This window comes from Parasteatoda tepidariorum, chromosome 10 (assembly GCF_043381705.1).
Source record: "Parasteatoda tepidariorum isolate YZ-2023 chromosome 10, CAS_Ptep_4.0, whole genome shotgun sequence".
Classification (NCBI taxonomy): Eukaryota; Metazoa; Arthropoda; class Arachnida; order Araneae; family Theridiidae; genus Parasteatoda; species Parasteatoda tepidariorum.
This window is the reverse complement of record NC_092213.1, coordinates 77,926,661-77,951,421: the sequence shown is the minus strand read 5'-3', so window position 1 is coordinate 77,951,421 and position 24,761 is coordinate 77,926,661. Positions and strand designations below refer to the sequence as shown.

The window sequence follows — 24,761 nt, the reverse complement described above, 5'->3', positions numbered from 1 at the left end:
CCACATTTTCAATTTGAGCAGAAAATGCCACAATAATCAATCAGGGATGTCAATATTTTTCAAGTATGTATTTGCATGTATTTTCAAGTCTTCTTCTTTTATTTCTAATTGTCGCAAATTTTAAAAATACTAATAATCCTTACGTAGCAATGAGTTCATGCCACTGCCCGCTGGTGCGTAAATACTTGTTTCATCCGAATAAATATACGTTTATTAATTTATGTTCTATAAAGAAACTAATATTAAGTCAATTATAAAAAAATTCACAAATTTTACATACTCAATTAGGTATGTGTAATTTGCGTATGAAGAACTGTTTTTTTTTCGACCCCCAATCGACCCTTCTGTTTCGGATCGACCCCCTGACTCAGATCGACCCCCCGCTTCTGTTAAATTGACACCTGGGGGGAGCACTCTCATACAACGAGTGCANCGAAGAAGAAAGTGTCACATGTCGCGGGGAATGATCGAAGTATGGTGACGTCACGAGGGGTTGATGACGCAGTTGGAAGGCCTTCTCATCTCGTAGGTCACGCATTGTCTTAGTAGGAGCTAATAACAAAAACCGCATTGACTGGCCATTGGGACGCATTTCTCAACTTATTCTCGGAAGAGACGGAGAAGTTCGTCTTGTCAAAGTACAGACGTCGACTAATGACTTAATGCTTCGTCCTATACAACATTTCCAATGGGTATACCCATTGGAAATCGTAAGCTCAGATGGTCCTTAATATTTGAAGAACAGCATAGAGTCAATGGACCATTCCGAGCAGTCGGACTAGTTGAATGACTCCACCAACATCAAACATGCACCGAAACTTCGTAAGTCTGGAGGAAGACTGAAGATTCCAGAGAAACTGAACCTGTAAATTATTTTTTAATATCAAATCATTTTAGTTTTGATTATGCCTCATAATCAAACGGTGGGAGAATGTTAAAAAGCGATGGGTGTACGCCACTGGTGTTTTTCAGTTTTTTGATTTGTTCATTGGTATGATGTTCTTTTTTTGTTAGAACTGTTTATGTTTAAAATAAATAAAAAGTTGTTAAGTTTTTTAACGTTGGTATTGGCAGTTTTTTCAAAAAGAGTTGTGTTTTAATCAGTTCTAGTTCATGTTTTAACACAAATATCAAGTAAACTATTGCCATCAACAAATACATACATTTAATAGTTTATTGTATGAGATCAGTTTCTCCTTTTGGTATTTATTCTGAACGACTTCCTAGAGGAAGGCTGAGCAGTAGCTTACTAGCCACTTCTTCCTCGTTGCTGCACATATCTTGTATACAGCCTTGGTCATCTCAGCAAGATCAGGGTACTACTTGTGGTGGGAATGAGCTCTGTAAATATATTATTGTTGTTATGATTGCAAGAGAAATCGCATGTTAATCAAATGAGAAGTTAAAAATTAAAATTAGCAACATATAATTTCCTTACTTAATAATCAGTCATAAATTTCATAAAATTCCTATCAAATTTAGAACAATCACATGTGGGTCTAATACTTACCTAACTAAATCTGGCACCATTTTCTTTAACTACTTAAATAAAATTATTAACAATATTATTAAAGAAGGTTTTTCTTGAATTATCACTAATAATCAATCGATTTTAGAATTCATTAAACATAATAAAATTAATTCTATTGCAACTTTTGATTTCCAGGATGTTTTCAATAGTATTCCCCTTTCTAAACTAAAAGATGTCCTTTTGAATTATTACTATGATTTTAAAAATACTCTTAGTTGCGATTTTGATTATTGGAAAATTCTAATCAATTTTTGTCTTTTTAATAATTATCTTTACAAAGGAAAAATATTTTTCTTCAAATTGTTGGAATACCACAAGGATCTAATTTTTCATCTCTTTTAACTAACCTATTTTTGCATTATTAGGAAAAAAATTATAATCTTAATGTTAAATTTGCTTTTAGATTTATTGATGATTTAATTATCCTTAATTTTCAAGATTATACTATTTTATTAAACAATATTTACCCCGAGGAATTAATCTTGCTTCGCAATCATGATGATAGTATAAATTTCAATTTTTTGGATTCTAATTACTTGGAATTCTAATGTTTCTAAGAGCATCTATTTGAATACCATTTTTAATCAAATGATAAGAATTAAAAGTAGTAATGTTTATTTATCCAAAAAACAAATAGAAAAACTCTTTCAAAATTTGATAAAAAAAGAAAAAAAACAATGGATGTAGGATAAAGGGGGTGAAGCGAGGGTTTCTCAAAAATAAAGAAGCTGTGCTAAACTTAATAAAAATATATTATCACAAAATAAGCTACAATTTCCACTGGCATGCTCCTCGAGCCAGTCATTCCAACTACAAATGGTGTAACTGTAAAGGAAGAGTAAATGTAGAGGTAAGTGTCCTTAATATCATCACGTGATAGGGTGAATGCTTCGTAGATCGGATCTGTATTCCACATGGATACCCAACTTAAGTAATGAAATTCGATATAAAATTTTTGAGTTAATTGTAAATAAATTTACAAAAAAATTCTTTGTAAATTTATGTAATATTTGCCATGTGCAAATCATTTTTGTCAAATTCGTGGCTAAAATTACGTGCAAAACAGACAATTCATGTTTCTTTCTCTTTTCTATTTAATTATTATTTTTTTCNATATAAAAAAAACTAATTACTTGGAATTCTAATGTTTCTAAGAGCATCTATTTGAATACCATTTTTAATCAAATGATAAGAATTAAAAGTAGTAATGTTTATTTACCCAAAAAACAAATAAAAAAACTCTTTCAAAATTTGATAAAAAAAGAAAAAAAACAATGGACGTAGGATAAAGGGGGTGAAGCGAGAGTTTCTCAAAAATAAAGAAGCTGTGCTAAACTTAATAAAAATATATTATCGCAAAATAAGCTACAATTTCCACTGGCATCCTCCTCGAGCCAGTCATTCCAACTACATGGTGTAACTGTAAAGGAAGAGTAAATGTAGAGGTAAGTGTCCTTGATATCATCACGTGATAGGGTGAATGCTTCGTAGATCGGATCTGTATTCCACATGGATACCCAACTTAAGTAATGAAATTCGATATAAAATTTTTGAGTTAATTGTAAATAAATTTACAAAAAAATTCTTTGTAAATTTATGTAATATTTGCCATGTGCAAATCATTTTTGTCAAATTCGTGGCTAAAATTACGTGCAAAACAGACAATTCATGTTTCTTTCTCTTTTCTATTTAATTATTATTTTTTTCTTAAATAAAAGATAATTTTCTAAAATTATAAATTTTCAACATCATTAAATTATCAGTATAATATTACCTTGCGCACATCATTTTAGGGCCCATCCTTGGTACAAAGTTTAGAGCAATCATATCTAAAAAAGATATTGGTTAAGAGGACGCCATATCTCGGAAGAAAATTTTCGTCGCATATTCTTTTTCTCCTACATTACTAATTTAAAAGAAAGAAAAAGTAAGTTCAGGCAAACCTAGAGTTTGTCATTAAGTTTCAATTGCTCAAAAAATATAAAAAAAAACTTTGAAATATTAAAATTCAAACAAATTATTAGAAGAAAACTTCATACCAGCCAACTTTTAATCCTTTCGAGGATGGTTTTCCCCACTGATAGTAAAATGGAATTTGAATTATAATTTTAGGCAGACACACACAGAGTTTTTAAATTACCACAATAGTTTTACATAATATTATATATTCTTAATTTTTTTTAAAAAATAGTGGTGGCCAAAAAGGTAATAAATTAAGGAATGCAAGGAATATACAGAAAACATATATTTTACTACCACTTTAAGTAAAGAAATAAAATCTTACGCCAAATGAGTTGTCAGGTATGGAATTTCTCTCTTCTTCCCATCTCCATTCCTCCTCACTACTCCTCATCATCGATTTATTAATACAGATGAATCGGTTAATGACGCTTCGCGGCAGCGCACCGAGATTTATGTGATTTCTACCATTCTACCGTATGGAATTTCTGCGTTGCGTAATCATAAATTATCATCTCATAATTTATTTTCATTTGTATATTTGAAAATTTTCTTTTCAGCAATTGAAACTTGGCTTACTTGTTTCAGCTTACTTGGCTTACTCTTTTCAGCTATTAAAACTTGACTTACTCTAGGTTTGTTGTTTGTTTGTTTGAGAGAGTATTTGCGACGAAAACTTTCTTCCGCGTTGTGGCATCCTCTTAAGTGTCTACTTCTGATTCACACTAGAGAAAACCTATTAATTGCAAAAATTTCCGTTGCGTAGCTTTTAAAAAACTTAAAATAAAAATAGTTGCTTAACTACAATTCTTTTTATTTTGCAATTAAATTTGTCATTTAAGTGGGCAAAGAGAATTGAATTTTATATTCACTTAAAGATTTTGCGTGAATGTAATTCGATAATTTTAAAAACCAATTAAGACTAATTTCTAGCTGTAACGATTATTAACTTGCATATTTCCTATAATAATTCATATTCTATATCGCAAATAATATTAAAATCTTATTCATGATAAGTTAAAAAGTTTAACAAAAATATTTTGTTTCATTTCAATGCATTTATAATGATTTACAGGGCTTGATTATCGCCTAGGCCCAATAGGCATGAGGGTAGAGCCCACAATTTCTGAGGGGCCTCAAAAAGTAGTAAAAAGTCTAATGAAAGGTAGGCTAGCTTTGTGTTGGTTTAAGTATTAAATAGAAAACTTTTACGACAAACAGTATTAAATAAAAATCAGTGACTTCTAGCAAAAATCACTGATTTCAATTGTTCGTGGCCACCAAACTATTTCTATTTTGATATAACATTGTTTTGTAGTTTTATATTTTGCTTTAATTTATAGATACGTAAACTTTATCTTAGAAAAATAATTTTCAATTGTCTGCTTTCAAAATTTCTTAGAATGTTTTTCTTGAATCATGCAGTTCAATAGATTTTTTTTTATTGTTAGGGACTACTTTTCAGTAATTCAATTTCAAAATATCTTGCTATGGGCCAGGAAAATTTAGTGGGCCTTGGGCCTGAATTTGTCTTGATCGGTCCCTGATCATTTATCATTTGGATATAAAATATACATTTGGTGCATTCATTAGATTCTAGAAATAACTCTAAGAGAATTAAAGTTTAACTTTGTCAGAAGCGAACTTTATAACTTAATGTAATTACTAAATCAATTCTAGTATATTATTAAATTTTTAAATAATTTTCTAGTTGCATCCTAATAAATATTTAAATGCCTTTTTAATTTGGGTTCACGTTTTCAAATCGAATCTTCAGTTTTGTTCATCAAAATTTTAAATTAAACATCACATAATTATTTCGTGTTTTATTTTTGTATTGCAGTATTAAAAGAAGTCCTTTATTCTTGTGCTTTCCTTGTTGTTTATGTTTCTTTATCCTTATCTTTTTTCAAAAAGAACTTGTTAGTAATTTTTTTCTCATTTTGACATTTCCTTTGATAAGTTTAATGATGTTTACTATAACGTTTTCACAATTCATCTTTTCTTCCACCTATTTTACACTTAAACTTTGCTCTTGTATTTCTAATTAAATTAAACTAAAATTCTCAGTTGGTATTTTCGTTGCATTTGGGTTATTAGACATTTTCTTCTTTAGAAATAGATGCTATCAAAATTGCAGTACAATTACTGCCTTTTGATTAATCATATTCATTATTTAAATAATACAAATTGCAACCTGGGAATAATTAAATATAAAAATCATTAATATATTTGCTATTTAACATCACTTTAAAACCATATTTATTCATAATTGTTTCTCATTATTTCTAAAAAAACATTTTTTTTTAAAATTTAATATAGTACGACTTACACAATGAAAATATTTTGCATAGTTTATTCTCAAAAAGTATTGAGAGTCTATTTTTTTTTATGAAAGTAAAGGTTTCATTTTTTCACGAGCATACGGTCAAGTTTTATGAATATAGTTACCAAAATTCTCGGGTAGTTCAGGATACTACAAGTATTCTGAATATTCTCTGTGTTCCATTTCTCTGAAGCTTATTATTCTAGATGCGTTAACAAGGTTTTTAGAATTTCTTTCGCAAAGGAAAATAAAAAGAGCCACAGTTTATGTACTTTACATTTGAAGAAAAGCTATAATTTAAAGCCTTACATGCCATCTTGCTGTATAGATTTATCTGCGCTTTAGAACGGATGAATAACTAAAATATTTCAAAAGCCATTAAACTTTTTTTTAAAAAAAAATCGCAAATTTGGACACATTTTTCTACGAAGATGAAAATTATCAAAATCAATGCTTTATTCTGATCTTTTACAAATGATTAAAAAGAGCACAGATATGCAGCATTGGAGTGAGTTTTAAAATATTAAAAATTTAGACCACAAATGCTTTTCATTTTCTCTAAACTGAGACTTTTTTTAATATTGAGGTCTTGCGCCATTTTCAAACTAAACAAAAAGGGCGCTTGCTTAACAGTCTTGACCTAATAGTCATAAGTAGTTGTTGATAATTCAGGTCAGATATAAAATTCGTCGCAAAATAGTTCCGCGTGGCGACTACAGAGCCTTCCAGACTACGAAAAAGAACGCTGGAAATCAATGGTTGTTCCATCTTTCACTGTTTCCCCCTTGCTACGCAGTTAGTGTTCATTTCTTCACACAGCTGTTGTTATTAATTACTAGTTTGCCAAGCAGTATACCATGCAACACCAGACATGCAACTTCCACTTCCTCAGGTAAAATATTAAATCTTTTTATTTATTTATTTATTTGAATCAGAAAAGAGAGAAAAACGGATATTCGAAACATCTGTTTCCGGCATTTCATGCATGAAGAATAATTCCGTTATTTGGAAAAATTACAAAGTAAATTTATTGTAAGCCAATTCTTTCCTCTTTAATGCATTATTATTTTTGTGTTACTTTTAAAAATAAAATTATAATTGTCCTATTTAGACTTATAGTCAACTAGCATTACGCACATATATATTGGTAGTTATTCTTATCTTTCACGACTCTACTTTTTAGAGTATTTTAGAATATACTTTTCTACTTTTTAGAACATATTTAGTTCTTAACTTACAGTCAGAAAACCTCGCTATCTCGAATTTTTTTAGCGTCCCTTCAACTTTGAGATATCGAGAGTATACTTTATTTGGTTATTGAAATAAAATGCCTGAATATTAAAACATAATAATTTTTAACGGCTTCTGAACAATATAAAAATTAAATTAAATTACCCTCTTTTAATATAAAACATTTCGAGGCCAATTCGATGTTAATGTTTTATGAAATTACTTGTAGTATTTTACAATTGAAAAATTGTTTTACTTCTTTCTTTTCATTACCATTTTGCATATCTTTTCATTGCTTAGGTAGATGTGGCTAATACATTTCTTTTAACGTAAGATTAGAATTCTTGATGAACTGAACTATGAACCATTATAAATCAAATTCAACATCGTTTGAAGAGAAAGATACATTATTTAATTATTATTTTTTTTAATGCAATTATTTCTACTATAGCTGAAACTAGGTACTCTCTCTCGCTGTGGGTTCTCTTTCTAAATAAATAAATCTTTCATTTATTTATTTATTAAATTCCTAGGATTAGTTCACACTCTCCCTATACCTTGTTCAAATTTTCAATCGTTAATAAAATACTTTTTATTCATTAACTCAAGTTCAAATACATTTTTTCAAACTAGTGATGTTAATATAGTTGATGTTAATATGATGATGTTAATATAGTTTTTTTTTTTTCAAATATCAACTTATTAATTAAATAGGGATGAGCGAAAAAAATATAAATGGAATTTTCTGATTGGTTGAGCGTTAGTCATTGTTTTAAATTTTGCTATAAGCGACTAAGTTTTTCACATATTTTTAAGATAACATCAGTGATAATTTCTAACTTACAAAACACTTTTCTAGGGTTCGAATCCCAGTAGATACGAATTCCGCATCCGGCTTGCACTGTCCACAGTGCTGACGTGAAATATCTTCAGTGGTAGGCGAATCATGGGTTAGAGTCAGACTAACCGTGGGAGGTTCTCGTAGTCTTCCTCTCCGTGTAACGCAAATGCGGGCTAGCTCCATCAGAAAGTCCTCCACGAAGGCAAATTTCTCTCAATACTCGATCCAGGAGTTCCCTTGTCTCCTGGATTGGGTTCAAAATTACAAGGCTACGGAGTTGAACATTAGTAGCGTAAACCTATAAAAAATTTTGTTGACCTAAGAAGGAATTAATTGACTTTAAAAAATGTTTTTTTTTTAATATACATTATTTGTTTTTTTTGTTTTGTTTTTTACTTATTTTATTTTAATGACAGATTTGAATATTTGAACCTAATAACGTGCGGGGATAGCCGCAGTCAATATATAATCCAAAAGTCATCAGAGTCTTCTTGGGGCTGCTCACCTTATTTTCTTTGATCGATATTATTTAAGAACCCCACCTAATCCGAAAAACTCCGACTGTGACTCCTAAGAATTTTTTCAACTGCTTAAATTCGTCAAACAATCAGTTATGTGAAATAAAGGCTTAATAATTTAGACATAATTATCAAGAATGACATAACTTCTTTCTTTCAATGATATGACTAGTAACTTTTTTTTAAAATGAAAAATTTTTCTTCACAAAATTTACTATAACACTTATTTAAACAATATGTGTATGGTAATTTTTGAAACTTATTTTTGAAGTATTCGTTTTATGATATAAATTAAAAAGTTGTAATTTTTAGTGCACTAATTTTATTTTTATCAGTACATGTTGTGCAAGCATAAATTGTCATGTATAAAAATTAATTTATAAAACATTGTTTCATTTCATTATGTTTCGTTACTTACTTAATTTGAAAACATATTAATATTTTTATGATAAATAGGGCCCTCCACTTTACCCAATATTCTCGGGCCTGATACTCTGGTAGTTTTAAGTTTAAGTACTTAAATTTCAATTTTGCATATTTTACTAAGTCTCCAGGAAATTTTTAGTGAATAATACAACTATTAAACTCCTTTACCAAAAGATAATTCCAAGCATAGAATAGTTCCAATAGTTATTTGTAATTTTTTTACAATTTATTATGATCTATTATATTTTATTATTTATTATGATCGAAAAATATTTAAATCATATTCATCGATTTTTTTTCCTTCCGTTATTTTAAACAATGTAATTTTAAATGACAAAATACAAAATGCTAACGCAAGAGAGGAAATAGTTTCTGAGTTTTAAAAATTCATTTCATCGCATTTTTAAATTTCAAGAATTAATTTATTCATTTATTTGATTCTCGATACTTAAAATATGTTTCAATAAAAGTTTTATTTTTAAATATCTCAAGTCGTTGAAAATGAGTAAAATAGAATACAGTATTTTCAGTAATTGTATTAAAAATACAGTTGTTAATTTTTTTTCTTCCTAATCTCAATGTTTTCCACAAAAAACTCTCAGCATTCTGCTTTCAAAATATACAATTATTGTAGCTTCAAGTAAGAACATTTTGTTAATATGTTAATCGTAAAGAAATAGCCGATTACTTTGGTTTTGAAAAATTATCTTCTGTACTTGAAAAAATAATAATCCTAAAGGAATGCAGGTAGTAGTAGAGAAGTACTAAAAAGAAGTACTAGCTATAATTCAAATAGGGAACGGTTGATTCAATAACGCGTACAAAATACCTGTTTCAGACAATATTGATTGTTTGGGCGTGGCATAGCTTCGTAGAAGTGGTTTGGATGTGACCTCTTCGTTTTTTTGTTATTTTTAACTGTGCAAAGATGGGTAAAAGACAGTTTTAATATGATAAAATAGGGTAGAAAAATACAGTTTTGACTAGATAACTGAATTAATATTTTTGTCAAGCATTTTGGAACAGGCCTTTGGAAGTAACATGTTATTTTTTTGATAGGTATGACTCAATAACACGTACAAAATACCGCTTCCAAAAAGTAACCATCTTTCGTCAGAGCTTGTTTGGGCGTTGGTGTCATAGTGGTGTCTGACGTGGAGTTGTTTAGTACCTCTATGATTCTTGCTTGTTGTTAAGATAGCGGAGTTTCTGGAATGGTAAGACTTGTTCTCTTTTTAAAAGTTTAAAAATTTTCGTAAAATAAAACTTAAGTGTTAGTTTTTATTCATTTAAATTTTTTTTTAAATGGTAAGGTAAAATGTATGACGATCGATAGTTATATAATTTGAGAAATCTGGGTGTTTTCTTTAGTCTTGAGAATTGAAATTTGGATTGAGGATTGAATTCCTTCTTCGAATTAATATTTATTTTCAATTCGTTCTTAAAATTAAGTTTTTAGAAAAAAATTTCATTTCCTTTATCCTTAAAGAAGATTGTAACAAACACTTCATGTTAAAATGAAAAAAACATTTATTATTCCTCTATAAAAACATGTTATTTTTCACAATTATTTCAAAACGATCGAATGATGATGTTCAACATAATGCAAGACTTTGATTGAAATTCAAAATCTTGTGTAAACAAAATTTATATCAAGGAATCTGAATGTTTTTTTTAGTTTGTTTCCCCCAGGCACATTTTGAGATGCAGGGCAAAGTTAAGATAATTTAAAAAAAATTGAAATGTAAATATCTATGATAAAATATTATTGATGATGAAATTAATAAAATGTAGAGGTATGAATGACTTGGTCTAAAAAGACACAAAATGTTAGGTATTAATTATTATTTTTTTTTGCTTCCAGTAAAAATATTAACTGACCAAAGAAATGGTTTTTTTTCTTAGGAAAACTAATCACCATAGATATAATATGTGAACCATTATGAAAAGAGAGCTATAAATTTTTTGAAAAATTTTGGTGTATTTGCTTGAGCTTATTTTTTGACCATGTAAATTGGTCAAAAAGTAAGTTCAGTCTTGAAATTTTTTTAAGAGTGGCTCCAGTGTTATGTATTTGAATAGATTTGTAGTAATAATTATGACATCTAAAATTTTGCACTTTTATAAAAAATGCAATGATTGATTTCACTTTGTAATGAGACCTATTAATTACAATGCATATCTATTTCTCAAATGAATAATTTATAAAACTCTTCTTAATATCTATTAATAAATATAGCTTGATAATTTAATTTTTTTATGTGTGAAATGTATCTACTAATGCATATCATAAAGCAAAATTTTAACTATTATCTTTTTTAACTAAAGAGGAAATTTTCTTCTTCTTCTAAAACTGAAAACTAAATTTTAATCACTTATTCATTTTGATATATTTGTAGTAATTATAATATTAAAGTACACCTTTGATTTTAACCTTGTATTGAATTGAAATCTGATAATTTAATGTTAACAAGGCTAATTTAAGGTTATCAAGGTTAATTTAATGTCCAAGTTTAACAAGGCTTATTAAGTATATTTTTTCAAAGTATAACATTTTAGTTATTATGCTATTTCACGAATAACGCATAGAAAACTTAAGGACTAATAAATATAATGGGATTATTTAACTTATTTTAGGTATGAAATATATCCATTAATTCATAACATATTGTAAAATGCATAACTGAGTTATTTCTTAACTGAAAAGGATATAAAAGTTTTTCAAAAACTGAAAAATAAATTTTGATCTCATTTTTAGTGTTATCAAGTGATGTAAAATATTACCAATATGTGCTATTTGTTATATATAACTTAAAAAGAAGTAAATATAGTGTTTTAATTCAATATCGATGTCATTTTTTGTCTTCTAGTCATGAAACGTTTCAGTGGTGATTTTTTTAAGTGATATAATAATTTATTTCTAATTTTGTTGTTTATTATCTGCATATTCTTATGAATAAAAAAAAGATTAAAACTAGCTTTTGTTACTGACTTCAGTCATTATAGTATTTTTTTATTCATATCATGACCTGCTTTTTTTTTTCCAAAGTGGAAAATGGTATAAAATATTATTTTCTAAATATAATAGTATTATTTTTTTAACAATGCACTGCAAATTGTTTTATTAAAAAAAACAACTATTTGTTTGCTTGCTTATTAAAATCTGAATTTAAATTGTAACTGATTAAAGATATGATTTTTTCCCCCTGACTTATGCATTATTAAATAATTATTTCTCTAATTTACAAATAAATTAGTTTCATTTAAATTTATTTTCATAAAACAATTCCTTGTTGAATAAGCCTTATTTTTCTGCAAATCTGTTATTTTTTTTATATTTCTCTTTTAAATAGTCTTAACAGTTAATTAATATTTTCTCTGCATTTCCTGTGTAATCTCATTCTTGTTGCTTGATTACAAATGGGATGCTCCAATTTTTTTTATTTATTTATTTTTTTATTTTTATTTCTATTAAATGCTAAATGATTACACTGTAAAGGGCAAGACTGGAATTAATCTGGTGGCCTAAGGCTGTTTTTTTCTTTCCACTGTTTGCATTAAAATTACTTCATTAAAGATGTTGCTTCTAAATTGTTTTGAAAAATATGTATGTTACTTGTGAATGACTGAAATCAAGAGAATGTCGACTTTCAACGGTGAATGTTAACAATCACATATATAAATTCAAATTCTTAAGTCAAAATTATTAAACAGGAGGTAAGAAAATTAAATAACCATTACTACACTAATTCAAATTGGAGCAGCACACAAGGCAGCTAAAACCAAATTCAAAGTATATAAACTAGTAACAATATAAAATTACTTAAAAATTATTTAAAATTTTTTTTTTTAAAGTATTGTAAAAATAATATTAACATAAAATTTTGTGTTTACAATCACATAGTCGCTTTGGTTAATGTCCGAAATATTTGTTATATCCGATTTGATATTAATTTTTTCGTTGATATTACATACCTGCCCACTCTACTGGATTTTGTGCGGTCTACTGGTCTGATAAAAAAATTCTGGTTTTTGTACATTTTAGAAAATTTAGTAAATTTCCTAAGAAATTCCTATTGAATTGGGTCTTTGCATAGATTGCTTGCTTGAATATTTAAAAAGTATTGCTATAATGCATAATAAAGCGATCCTCATTTAAAGAAATCAGTTTAAAACTTTTTTTTGTTCTAAAATGTTCCATTTTTAAATTAATTAAAGAATCCTATAACTATCTTTGATGAATTAAATGCCCATTATTATTGAAAATTGTGAGTAAACATAACACCTATCATTATTTCAAGTATATTTAATGCCAATCATAAATTTAAAATATTGCAGTTTTTCCATTTTGATAACCATTAAATTCCCTGTTCACAAAATATTAGCATATTGTGCAATTATCATCATGAATTGTATATTATTTTGCATTTCTACTGGATTTTTTCCTATCCCATGATGGAAAGCTGTGATATTTATTCGATATTTTAATATCTGCAGATAGATTATGAAAAAACATTGGAGTACCAGTTGAATGCATACTGGGCAGTGGTACTTGACCTTAAAAATACATCAGTATAGGCCGGGTATCCATGACAGTGGCACTTTAACTTTACCTAGGTAGTAGTATATTTCGATCTTCTACTGACGCGACTATGTGATTGTGAGCATGCAGTGGAAGTCAACAACCACCGATTACGGTCATTCACAGTAACATATATATTATTTTATCATATATTTTAAGGAAAAATAATGATTATAAAAAAAAGAAAAATTTTATTAGAGTTTTTTTCATTACCAATTTTAAACTTCTGAACCAGAATAAAATATAACTGTGTCCGAAAAATTAAGTCTCTTCAGGGCTGATTGTGCTCCGGAAAAAATCCGGATTTCCGGAATTTTTGCTAACAGTGATCCGGAAGTTTCCGGAGATCGAAGGTTCAGACGTTTCAAAAAATCCTTGATCACAAAAGCTTCCGGAAATCAAATTTTCAAAAGTGGAGCTTAAAAACACAGTTTATTTTATTTGTTTGTAAGGGAGAGCCAGAGGGATACTTTATAAGCTTATATTCATGATTAATATTCATTTTTAATCAGTAAATAGTTGTTATAGTCATAAACTTAAGAAAGAAAGACATATTTGTAAATATTAATTACTTCTCCAGGTCGTCGTAGGTATGTGTAAATGGTATAGGTATGCGTAAAATTTTAAATATATTTTAATCAAACTAAGAAATGCTCAGAAAAGGAAAAAAAAAACTTGTTTAAATTATTTTTTAATTTTTCAATAGAAACGGTCTTTTTTTTTTTTTTTTTTTTTTTTTTTTTTTTTTTTTTTTTNTGTTTTTTTTTTTTTTTTTTTGAAATTTTTCCGGAATTTTGACTTGGACTCACAATCACCCCATAAAGTAATAAGGTTAGGATTTCTGCAACTGTTGCTTTCAGCATCATTTATCTCTATATTTTTTTCTTTCTTTTGCACTTGATTTTTCCTTTTTTCTATGTATATTTTTGCAGATAAATCTTTTCCGCGAAATGTTATTTGAAAAGATCTATTTACTTCATTCTACGCCAGACATCTACGTCATATTATTTTTGTCATTCTTCGCTCTTCATTACCATTTGGTACGGGTGCGCCAAGGGCGAAATGCAACACCTACCTTTTTTATTCCTGTTTCATCTTTCAGCTAAGAAAGTTAATCAAACATCTATGCCTTGAGGAGTTTCCTTTCATCAATAATTCATAAAAAGGAGCAGGAAAAGTCGTCAAAAAATATCACGTTAGATCATAATGAGATAAAATCCATTATTTTAATGGATTGTTGAAAAAAAAATTAGAATGGAATTTTGTTGTACTTAAAGCCAATTTAAAGATTCTTTATGAGAAATTCCATACCGTACAACTTGTCAAACATGTAATTAAAAAAATAAACAGAAGTTAATAAAAATGACCTTTTTTTATGCACATTATGTAGGGTGCTTTTCGGAGAACTAAGGAGTGTCAAATGACCAAGAGTTGGGGTGTTCGATAGCAATTTTTTTGGTGTCCGCTTTATTTAGTCGCCATGTGGCGTCTGCTAATTTCGCCCTTTATGTAGGTTTATATTTTTACTGAAACATACTAAATAATAATACAGGGTGCATAACGTTTTTAAAAATTGCTTAAAAGTACGTAATTTTGTTTTTCGTTTTTAAATATCCTTAGAGATGTTTTTTTCAATTGGGGGTTTGTAAAAAGTGTTTAATTTTTAAAAAATATATTTTTTCTTAGCCCTGTCGAGTGCTGTCATAAAGTTACGAAAAAAAAAATTCATGATTTTCACTATTTTTATTTCAAATATTTATCAGAAATTAGTTATTTTTTGTCACAATTATGTAAAGTCGTTGAAAATATTTTTACATTTTGGTGATTTTATGTTTGTAAATTTATTTTAAACAGAAGAAAGAAAATTTTTTTACTGTGCATATCCTAATTATGATTTTCTTTCCCTTTTTTAAAAAAGAAAAAGTGATTGAAATATTTTTTTAAGTTCTTAAAAATGCTTAAAAGGTGCTTATTTTTTGTGGATTGCAGGGATCTTTTAAATTATTGTTCAGGAATTTTCAGAATCGTTTTGTTAATATTCACTTTTAAATATAGTGGTATTTCACTTTTTTATGCTTGAGAGATGTGTCTACTAATCCCTAACCTTCTAGTAAGTTGTATTAATTATTATCTTTTACAACAGAAAAGAATATTAAATTGAATTGTTTTATTTTATAAAAATCTTTAATTCGCCAAAATTTTAGTCATCTTTCAATCTATTTTCTCAACTAATACATAAGTAATTTTCTGTCTTAAAAAAAAGCCTCTTTAATTGAGATTACTGGTAGATACTTTTAATATACTTTTGTTACTAGTAGATATTTAAATGTAAAATGCTGTATTTAATTGAAGCATTAGTTTGAGATATTGCAGAGGTGACAACTTTTAGTATTTATCCGTAATTATAACGATTATACAGATTCCCAATTATTACAAATAATTAAAATTACGTTTTTATTTTGTAATTATTTGTTTAAAACACAATTATTTTTACCCTAACTAGAGTACGCTAATATATTATCAACGATATTTTTCTATATTCCTAAAACTATTATACTATAATAAATAATTATAATAGATAATACAATTCTACTAACAGAGAGATATAATAGGTCTAAGAAAGAATTTTTAGGCACCAAAAAAAAAAAAAAAAAAAAAATGGAATGAAAAAGAAATTCTCCTTCTAACAAGTCCTAATAGGAAAACAAGGTAACACGAACTTAAACTGAAATTTTGTGAGCAAAAGGTTTTAGTGGTTCAAATGCAGAATGATAGATAAGGGCTAGTTCTAATTTAACCAAAAACTATAACTGATTCCAAGTAATCAATTTAATTTTTAATTTAGTATCCCTATCTAAGCGTTGTCCCTCAGTGGACTGATCATTAAGACACGGTTCTCAGTAGAATACCGAAGTCGAGCATGATTGGCTGCGGTCAGCAAGCGGGTGGGTGGATCACTTTAATCAGCCTGCGTAGGGACCGATGGTGCGCGGTATCGGTCCTCGTTTAACTATACTACAATAAAGTGCTCGACTTCGTTCGCATATCGTCGGGGTACCAAAACAAGGGAGCAATCCTCTCTGCTGAAAATCAAAATTGCGATTGTATGTCTTCGGATCATCCTCAGGGATGTTTCCCAGAACGTCGACAATGGCCCATTGTGCAGCTCCAGTACGACGTTACTAAAGTACCTACCTACATACCTTATCTAAGCGTTACTTTTTCTATTGGTAATTTCATCCGTAATTTTATTAATGTATACCTATATAGAATTAAATAGTATATACTCCATAAAATTGAACTCCATAATTTGAATTTCGTAACCGCTAATTGTATACATTTCTATTTTTCTGCGTTATTGTATTTCTGATCACTGAGAACAAAAGTTAGGAAAGTTTTATTGCTGAAATCTTAATTTTCAATTTTTAGTTACAGTTTTATACGAGAGGCCGAAAAGCAAAATGTTATAAATAACCTTTCAGTTGCGTGGTTTTTTTTTTTTTTTCTTAAACAATTTAATATGAATTTTTGCTAAGATTGTTGTAACCAATGATCAAGAGATAACAAAAATCATGATTTTTAAAATAAAAATAGGATTTTTTTTAAAAATTAAAATACAATTTTTTTTAACATTTACATCATAATTTTTGTTTAATTTATAAAATTATGCCTAAAATACTTATAATTTGCAACAAAAATGTTGCTATGATTTTTTTCCCTTCTCTTTTTGCAAGGTTTTCAAGCGTAAGGCTTCAAAGTATGAATATTCACATCAATTCTTGAAAAACATGGTAGCTGTATTTCTAAAAATATTTAATGCATATGTTTTATTTTCAGTTGATCATAAAACAATTCACCAACTAAGTAAATGAGCTTGTTAAAAAACCTTTTTTTTAAATATTCAGAACTGAAAGTTACAAAAACCTTCTATTTTGTGCACTTTTTCCGTTTCAATATGCGGCTTTGGTAATATAAATTTCGAAGTAATCTTAACCCTGATTGTTACAAAATTCCAAACAAGTTTAACTACTTTTTTTCTTTGTATTTTCTTAAATGCATGTTGTATTCAAAAATTATTCTGAGTCTAAATAAATGCATACTGCTTTTCCGGTAAACGATTATGTTAATCTGTCGTTATGGGAGGTTAATTTTGTAACAGATGTCTGATAGCTTATTCTTTGCAGATGTCAGAGCGGAAACCTAATATAGGCAGATGTTTTTCAGAACTCGCTGCTGGGGAGTTCTATTTTGCCATGCAATTATATATATATGTATAATTGCATATATATAATATAAAAAAAAAAGCGTGGTTGCAACATGACGAACTAGATTTTGAGATAAGCGGCTTGTTGTCAAGCATCCTGTTCCTTGTTATTTTTTCTTTTCCGTTAATGCTATCATTTCTAAAATAGAATTTCAGAGCACCAGTAAAAAAATTGATTTTCAATTGAAGGAAAAATAATAATAATTGCATTATAAAAGTATTATATATAATTAAGTATTAAAGTATTATATATAATTAAGTATTAAAGTATTATATATATAAGAGTATTATAACTGCATTATATAATTTTTTGTCGCTTAGGTTGATTTTTTCCTTTACACGGCAGTATTGTGTTTCAATGCTGTTAATTTTAATAGCAAAACATGTGATAGATCATTTCTATATGCATTAATTACTCAAATTTTGTTAAGAAGTTCAAGCATAGGAGTAGACTCCCATATTTACTTAAATTAATAATAGCATAATTTATTATGCAAGGATATTCCACTTCCTGCTTGCTTCGCTCACCAACCCCCATGATTGCATTTGAAAACTACTTGAGAAGAAGACCTAAACTTAGAAATATGTGACACAATAATAAAAAATAAATGAGCAGTAATTTTAGTTAATCTATAAAGATAACCTTAAACAGTTCAAATTGCAAACGGTTTTTCTCTCTTGAAATTTTTTAGAAAATTTCGAAATAAATGTTTCGATTTATATCACTGTCTTATCTGTTTTATTTTGCGTGTTTTTATTAATTTATTTTGTTGCTTTAGTCATCAAGTCAAGCGTGAGCTTGTAAAATGAACACCAGGAGAGATTTTTCGACTATAATTTATAAATAGACGTTATTTAATACAAAGGAAAATGGAAAACAATTGCGAAAAAACGTAAAATTAAAATAGCTTTTAAATTTATTGAAATTTCCGCATGAAAAAAAAATAAAAAAAAACTTTGCGCTAAGCTTAGGAAATGAAATGGCCCCTTTTAGCAAGTCAATTTTCAACTCTGTTGTTGAATTCCATTAGGTGATCGGCCCACGTTTATATAATTTTTTTTTTATTAACAGCTAAAATTTTTTGAACAAAAAGTAAAATCTTTTTTAATTTTACCCTTCGGCAAAATGGGTCTTAGTTAGGATTTGATGACGTCCACACACTTGTCAAATGTGTTCAAGAGTTATAGTAAACAATGCTCATGTGTCGTCATTGCATGCGTTACTATGGCGACCACTGCGGTTTATTTTCACTAGCAAGCATTTGTGATGTATTTACATAATATTAATTTGAAGTATTTTAATATTCTTTTTATTCTTAACGTATAATTACTGGCTTTAATATGATATAAATTTTATACGGTGATTTTAATATAAATATAAATGCTGAAGAAGGAAAAGTATTTCATGACGACTTGAAACACGTGCATAGGCAGGATATGAAAATCAATCCGACGACAAACATCAATGGAGACAGTTTTTGCAACCCATGATTAGAGATGTTATTGCGTTTAACGGAGTCCATCCACAAAGAAAAACCATTTGACCAATGGGTAGCCAGTGTTCGTAATAAGGCTATCACAACCTTTTATGTTGATTTTTTTTAAAAATTATTTTTTTATTTTATTCCATTTACACATTTTACCTTATTCTACACACCTTCGTACTTAACAATTTTTCAGTTTTAAAAATTTTGCTCAGCAAAATAACGTAAAAAAAAAAAAAAGTTAGCAAGTAATTCTCTAACAATTGCAATAATTTCCGAAATAATTAATATTTTTAAAAAACCTTGTTTAAATTAACAATCGAAAATGGTCCTTTTAGTACGTCTAATTTCAACTATGTGGTGGCATTTCTGCGACTTGCATGATTTTTTTTTTAACAGCAAGTTTAACAGTTGGTTTTTGTACTCATAGTTATTGAATATATTCTACCGGCCTCTATTCTTCATGGTCACGCCTTAAACCACTGGATATATGATCTCTCGCATATTATTCTTTTTGAAAATAATTTATATTTTTTTAAAAAAAAATAGAGTTCAAGTTAAAAGAATAATCTGTATATATTTACATATTTTCAATGTTAGAGTTATGACTCAACTACATAATATAAATTCTCCTAAATTTTAAAACCAAAGTGAGTAAAATAATAAATTTATTAATTAATAAGTTAATTAATTATAATAGATTAATTATAATAAATCTAAATATCTTTAATGTTATTATTTTATTTGAAAATTATTATTTTTGAAAATTGAAAAATAGTGTTAAAACTAGTAATTGTTAAAAATTATTATTATCTTTTGGTTAAATAAAAATAGAACCATGACGATATTTGTCTTACCCGGCACCGAAATCGTTGACATATCCTCGTTAACTGCACTCACGTGTAAACGTTCTGGATTTATTATTACCTTTTTAGAGGACTATATGCACTACAGAATATATTTGAACTTAGAATATTTTTGTAGAACTTTTTTTGTGGAACTTTTTAACATTTAAATATGTTATAAATTAGTATTGAAGAAAAAGGGCGTCTCAAACGCATGTACACAATTTTCAAAATTATTTATATCTTATCTACTAATATTTACGTTATGTGATTCGTCTTCCCCGCCCTTAATATGTGTTTTTAGAATCCATGCCAGAAATGTTTATAAAAAGAAAAAAACATGCTCCTTTAAGAGTCGAAATTTGATATTTAAATCTCAAATTTTTATATAACACTTTTTATTTTTCCGAGCTCAAATATTAATAATAATCCCTAGTGAATGATTTTTTCTTCAAATAAGTCCAAAAAGTCTAAATGCATTTATTAAGATCTGTTACTATAGATCTTCCTCGATGTGTCTCCACCTTGTCGTGGTGAGGAAGCTTACGACACTGCTGAGGATAACATTTCCTTATAGCAGATGTCAAACTAAGAGAGACACCTAATTATGTATTATTTTCGTCATAATTTCCAATAAAATTGGTTTTGAACTTTTTTTTTTAATAAATGAAGAAATAATGGTTCAAAATATTACCAAAAATTACATTTCTTGATGTGCCTCAACCTTCTAATTTGGAAGCTTACGACAGGGCTGAGGTGGACAGTTTCTTCAAGCAGATGTCAAACTAAGACATCACATATCGTATTTTTATCATATATTTCTAAAAAAAAAATATATGAAGTTGACTTTCAACCTTGTACAGCTAGAAAAGAAGCACAAATAATACCTCTAGAAACTACATTCCTCGATGTGTCTCCACCTTGTGGTGAAGTTTACGACACTGCTGAGAAAACATTTGCTTAAAGCATATGTCAAACTAAGAAAGACACCATTATTTTCGTCATAATTTCCAATAATATTGCTTTTAAACCTTTTGAACATAATGGTACAACAAATTACATTTCTTGATATGTTCGCACCTTGTATTGAGGAAGCTTACGACGCTGCTGGTGAGAACACTTTCTTCAAGCAGATATTAAACTAAGACATTTCATTTTTTATCATATTTTCAAAAAAAAAAAATTTATATATATGCAACCCTTATATAACACAAAATATTAATTCTAGAAACTACATTCCTCTATGTGTCTCCACCTTGTCGTGGTGAGGAAGTTTGCGACACCGCTGAGAAAAACATTTTCTTAAAGCAGATGTCAAACTAAGAGAGACACCTAATTATGTACTGTTATCGTCATAATTTCCAATAAAATTGATTTCGAACCTTTTTTTTTGTTGACTAAATAAAGAGATAATGGTACAAAATATTACCAAAAATTACATTTCATGATATGTTCCCACCTTGTATTGAGGAAGCTTATGACACTGGTGATGAGAACACTTTTTTCAAGCAGATGTCAACGTAAGAGAGACATCTCATTTTGTATTTTTATCATATATTTTCAAATATATATATACGAACCTTATGCAACCAGAAAAGAAACACAAAATATTAATTCTGAAAACTACATTCCTCTATGTGTCTCCACCTTGTCGTGGTGAGGAAGTTTACGACACTGCTGGGAAAAACATTTTCTTAAAGCAGATGTCAAACTAAGAGAGACACCTAATTATGTACTGTTATCGTCATAATTTCCAATAAAATTGATTTCGAACCTTTTTTTTTGTTGACTAAATAAAGAGATAATGGTACAAAATATTACCAAAAATTACATTTCATGATATGTTCCCACCTTGTATTGAGGAAGCTTATGACACTGGTGATGAGAACACTTTTTTCAAGCAGATATCAAACTAAGAGAGACATCTCATTTTGTATTTTTATCCTCTATTTCCAAACAGAAAAAATACGAAGTTGACTTTTAACCTTATACAGCTGAAAAAATAACACAAAATATTTCTAGAAACTACATTCCTTTGCACCTTGTCGTGGTGAGGAAGTTTGCGACACTGCTGGGAAAAACATTTTCTTAAAGCAGATGTCAAACTAAGAGACACCTAATTATGTATTATTTTCGTCATCAATTTCAAATAAAATTGGTTTCGAACCTTTTTTTTGTTGACTAATTAAAGAAATAATGGTTCTAAGTATTACCAAAAATTACTTTTCTTGATTTGGCCCAACCTTCTAATGTGGAAGCTTACGACACGGCTGAGGTGAACACTTTCTTCAATCAGATGTCAAACTAAGACATCACATTTCGTATTTTTATCCTATATTTCCAAAAAGAAAAAAATACAAAGTTGACTTTTAACCTTATACAGCTCAAAAAATAACACAAAATATTTCTAGAAACTACATTCCTCTGTGTCTCCACCTTGTGGTGAGGAAGCTTACGACACTGCTGAGAAAAACATTTTCTTAAAACAGATGTCAAACTAAGAGAGACACCAATATTTTCGTTATAATTTCCAATAAAATTGCTTTTAAACCTTTTTCGACTAAATAAAAATAAAATGGTACAAAATATTACCTAACATTATTTCTTGATATGTTCCCACCTTGTATTGAGGAAGCTTTCTTCAAGCAGATGTCAAAGTAACAGTGACATATCATTTCGTATTTTTATCATATATTTTCAAAAGAAGTATACGAAGTTAGTTTTGAACCTTATACACCTAGAAAATAAACTCAAAATAATATTTCTAAAAACTACATTCCTCGCTGTGTCTCCACCTTATGGTGAGGAAGCTTACGACACTGCTGAGAAAAACATTTTCTTAAAACAGATGTCAAACTAAGAGAGACACCAATATTTTCGTTATAATTTCCAATAAAATTGCTTTTAAACCTTTTTCGACTAAATAAAAATAAAATGGTACAAAATATTACCTAACATTATTTCTTGATATGTTCCCACCTTGTATTGAGGAAGCTTTCTTCAAGCAGATGTCAAAGTAACAGTGACATATCATTTCGTATTTTTATCATATATTTTCAAAAGAAGTATACGAAGTTAGTTTTGAACCTTATACACCTAGAAAATAAACTCAAAATAATATTTCTAAAAACTACATTCCTCTCTGTGTCTCCACCTTGTCGTGGTGAGGAAGCTTACGACTCTGCTGGGAAAAATATTTTCTTAAAGCAGCTGTCTAACTAAGAGAGACACCTAATTACGTATTATTTTCGTCTTAAAAATATTGTTTCATCAATAAAAAAATATATAAAATTGCTTTTGAATCTCTTTTGACTAGATAAGAAAAAAATTATATTTTATATAGTTAGATTCAATTGAGGCAGGCTTACACCCGGAAACGTGAATCTATACATAATCATGATATGGATTTAGTACTTGTGTGTGTCGCAATGTTATTGCAAATATAATGCATTAAAATTTGAATTTAAAAAAAATATTACCTAATTTTCAGAATTGCAACCCGCTGTTTCAAAGAATTATATTTTCTTCGTCTGTAAAATTTCTCAGATCATCCCTAACATACCAGTGCGGCTTCAGAAGATTCAAACTTCTATTAGCGTCTGTGGTGTTTTGCAAAACACCTCTTATACGCATTATTTCTAAAAACATATATAATGATAATAATTAATACAGATACACGCATTCATATAAATCAAGTACGTTGTTTAACAAAACGTAGAATATGTGAAGAAAAAAATATAAACATCTGAGGACTAAACTGTCTCGGACTCTCAAGAGGAGTACTGGGTCGTGGACAACGGTAATATGGCTTTGTCCACCACGTTTAAACGATTCCATAGTACGACTTTCGGAACTATAACTCCCTGTTCGAAAGCATATCTATTTCTATGCGTTGACTTTAATCCTCACTAAAGCACAATTTATTTAACTTTTCAAATTCTCCAATTTGATTGAAAGACATTAGAAGCTTTATCCCCTTGGGTTTTAAAATATCTCTTATATTTCCAAGTTTTGTTTGTGTGTGTTCAACTGGGATACAGACAAGCTGCTACGCAAGAAAGAAATCAATTCTGATGAATACAATCGACATTAATTAATACTTTTTTTTTCTAGTTAGCAGGCAGGTCGATGAAACCACAAACACCTCTGTAGTCTACTCTTTAATTTCTAAAATGTAAATCTATATGGATTCTTTGTTTATTTATCCAACCGCTACCATTTTTTTAAAAAAAATTCTCAATCGAGTTCAATATATTGATGAATGCTTTGTCTACTACTGGCATAATCTGAAAACTGGATAGTATTCGATCAGCATAATCGAACGTTAGATTTAGCTCATTTATTTCATCTTCATCAATCACTTTGCTATATAGAACATTCAAGCAAATGATGAACTGCAGTTACACTTCCGGGTAACTATTTATGACTATCTATTATGAGAGAAGAGTGAATAAAAATTAAGAGAGGCGAGATTTTAAGTGAAGATGAAGAGAGGATAAAGTCAGTGAAAACAACAATTTAAAATTTGCTTTGCCGTTCGTCGCTGCGTTTATTTTTAATGTGACTGGTATTGTTTCTAATTAAAGAATCCAAATTAAAAGTTATAATTATATTTTATTTACTTAATCATTATACTATCATATAAGGAGGAGGATGACCACACTTACCTATAGCTGCTCGTATTGAGAGTCTCGCTTGAAATCGGACTGAATTGTCTGTATTGTGCGTATTTCCTCTTTTTATGGAGTTAATTTA

The 24,761-nt window shown here is 28.5% G+C and overlaps 2 long non-coding RNA genes across 4 annotated transcripts; one reads left to right on the top strand and one right to left on the bottom strand.

Moving 5' to 3' along the window:
- Positions 1-437: 437 nt before the first annotated feature.
- LOC122270907 (uncharacterized) lies at positions 438-4,629 on the bottom strand. Of its 2 annotated transcripts, XR_011637957.1 has the most exons (3): positions 3,816-4,210; positions 1,164-1,341; positions 438-863 (listed from the first exon to the last, which is right to left on the bottom strand). It is a non-coding gene; the product is annotated as an uncharacterized lncRNA (long non-coding RNA). The 2 variants fall into 2 exon arrangements; XR_006226050.2 differs by lacking the exon at positions 438-863 and having other exon boundaries at positions 1,143-1,341; positions 3,816-4,629.
- A 1,236-nt stretch (positions 4,630-5,865) lies between these two features.
- On the top strand, positions 5,866-19,401 carry LOC139426778 (uncharacterized). 2 transcript variants are annotated; one of them, XR_011637991.1, is made up of 3 exons: positions 5,866-6,708; positions 9,891-10,048; positions 10,737-11,857. It is a non-coding gene; the product is annotated as an uncharacterized lncRNA (long non-coding RNA). The 2 variants fall into 2 exon arrangements; XR_011637990.1 differs by lacking the exon at positions 10,737-11,857 and adding an exon at positions 14,346-19,401 and having other exon boundaries at positions 5,870-6,708.
- Positions 19,402-24,761: the final 5,360 nt, after the last annotated feature.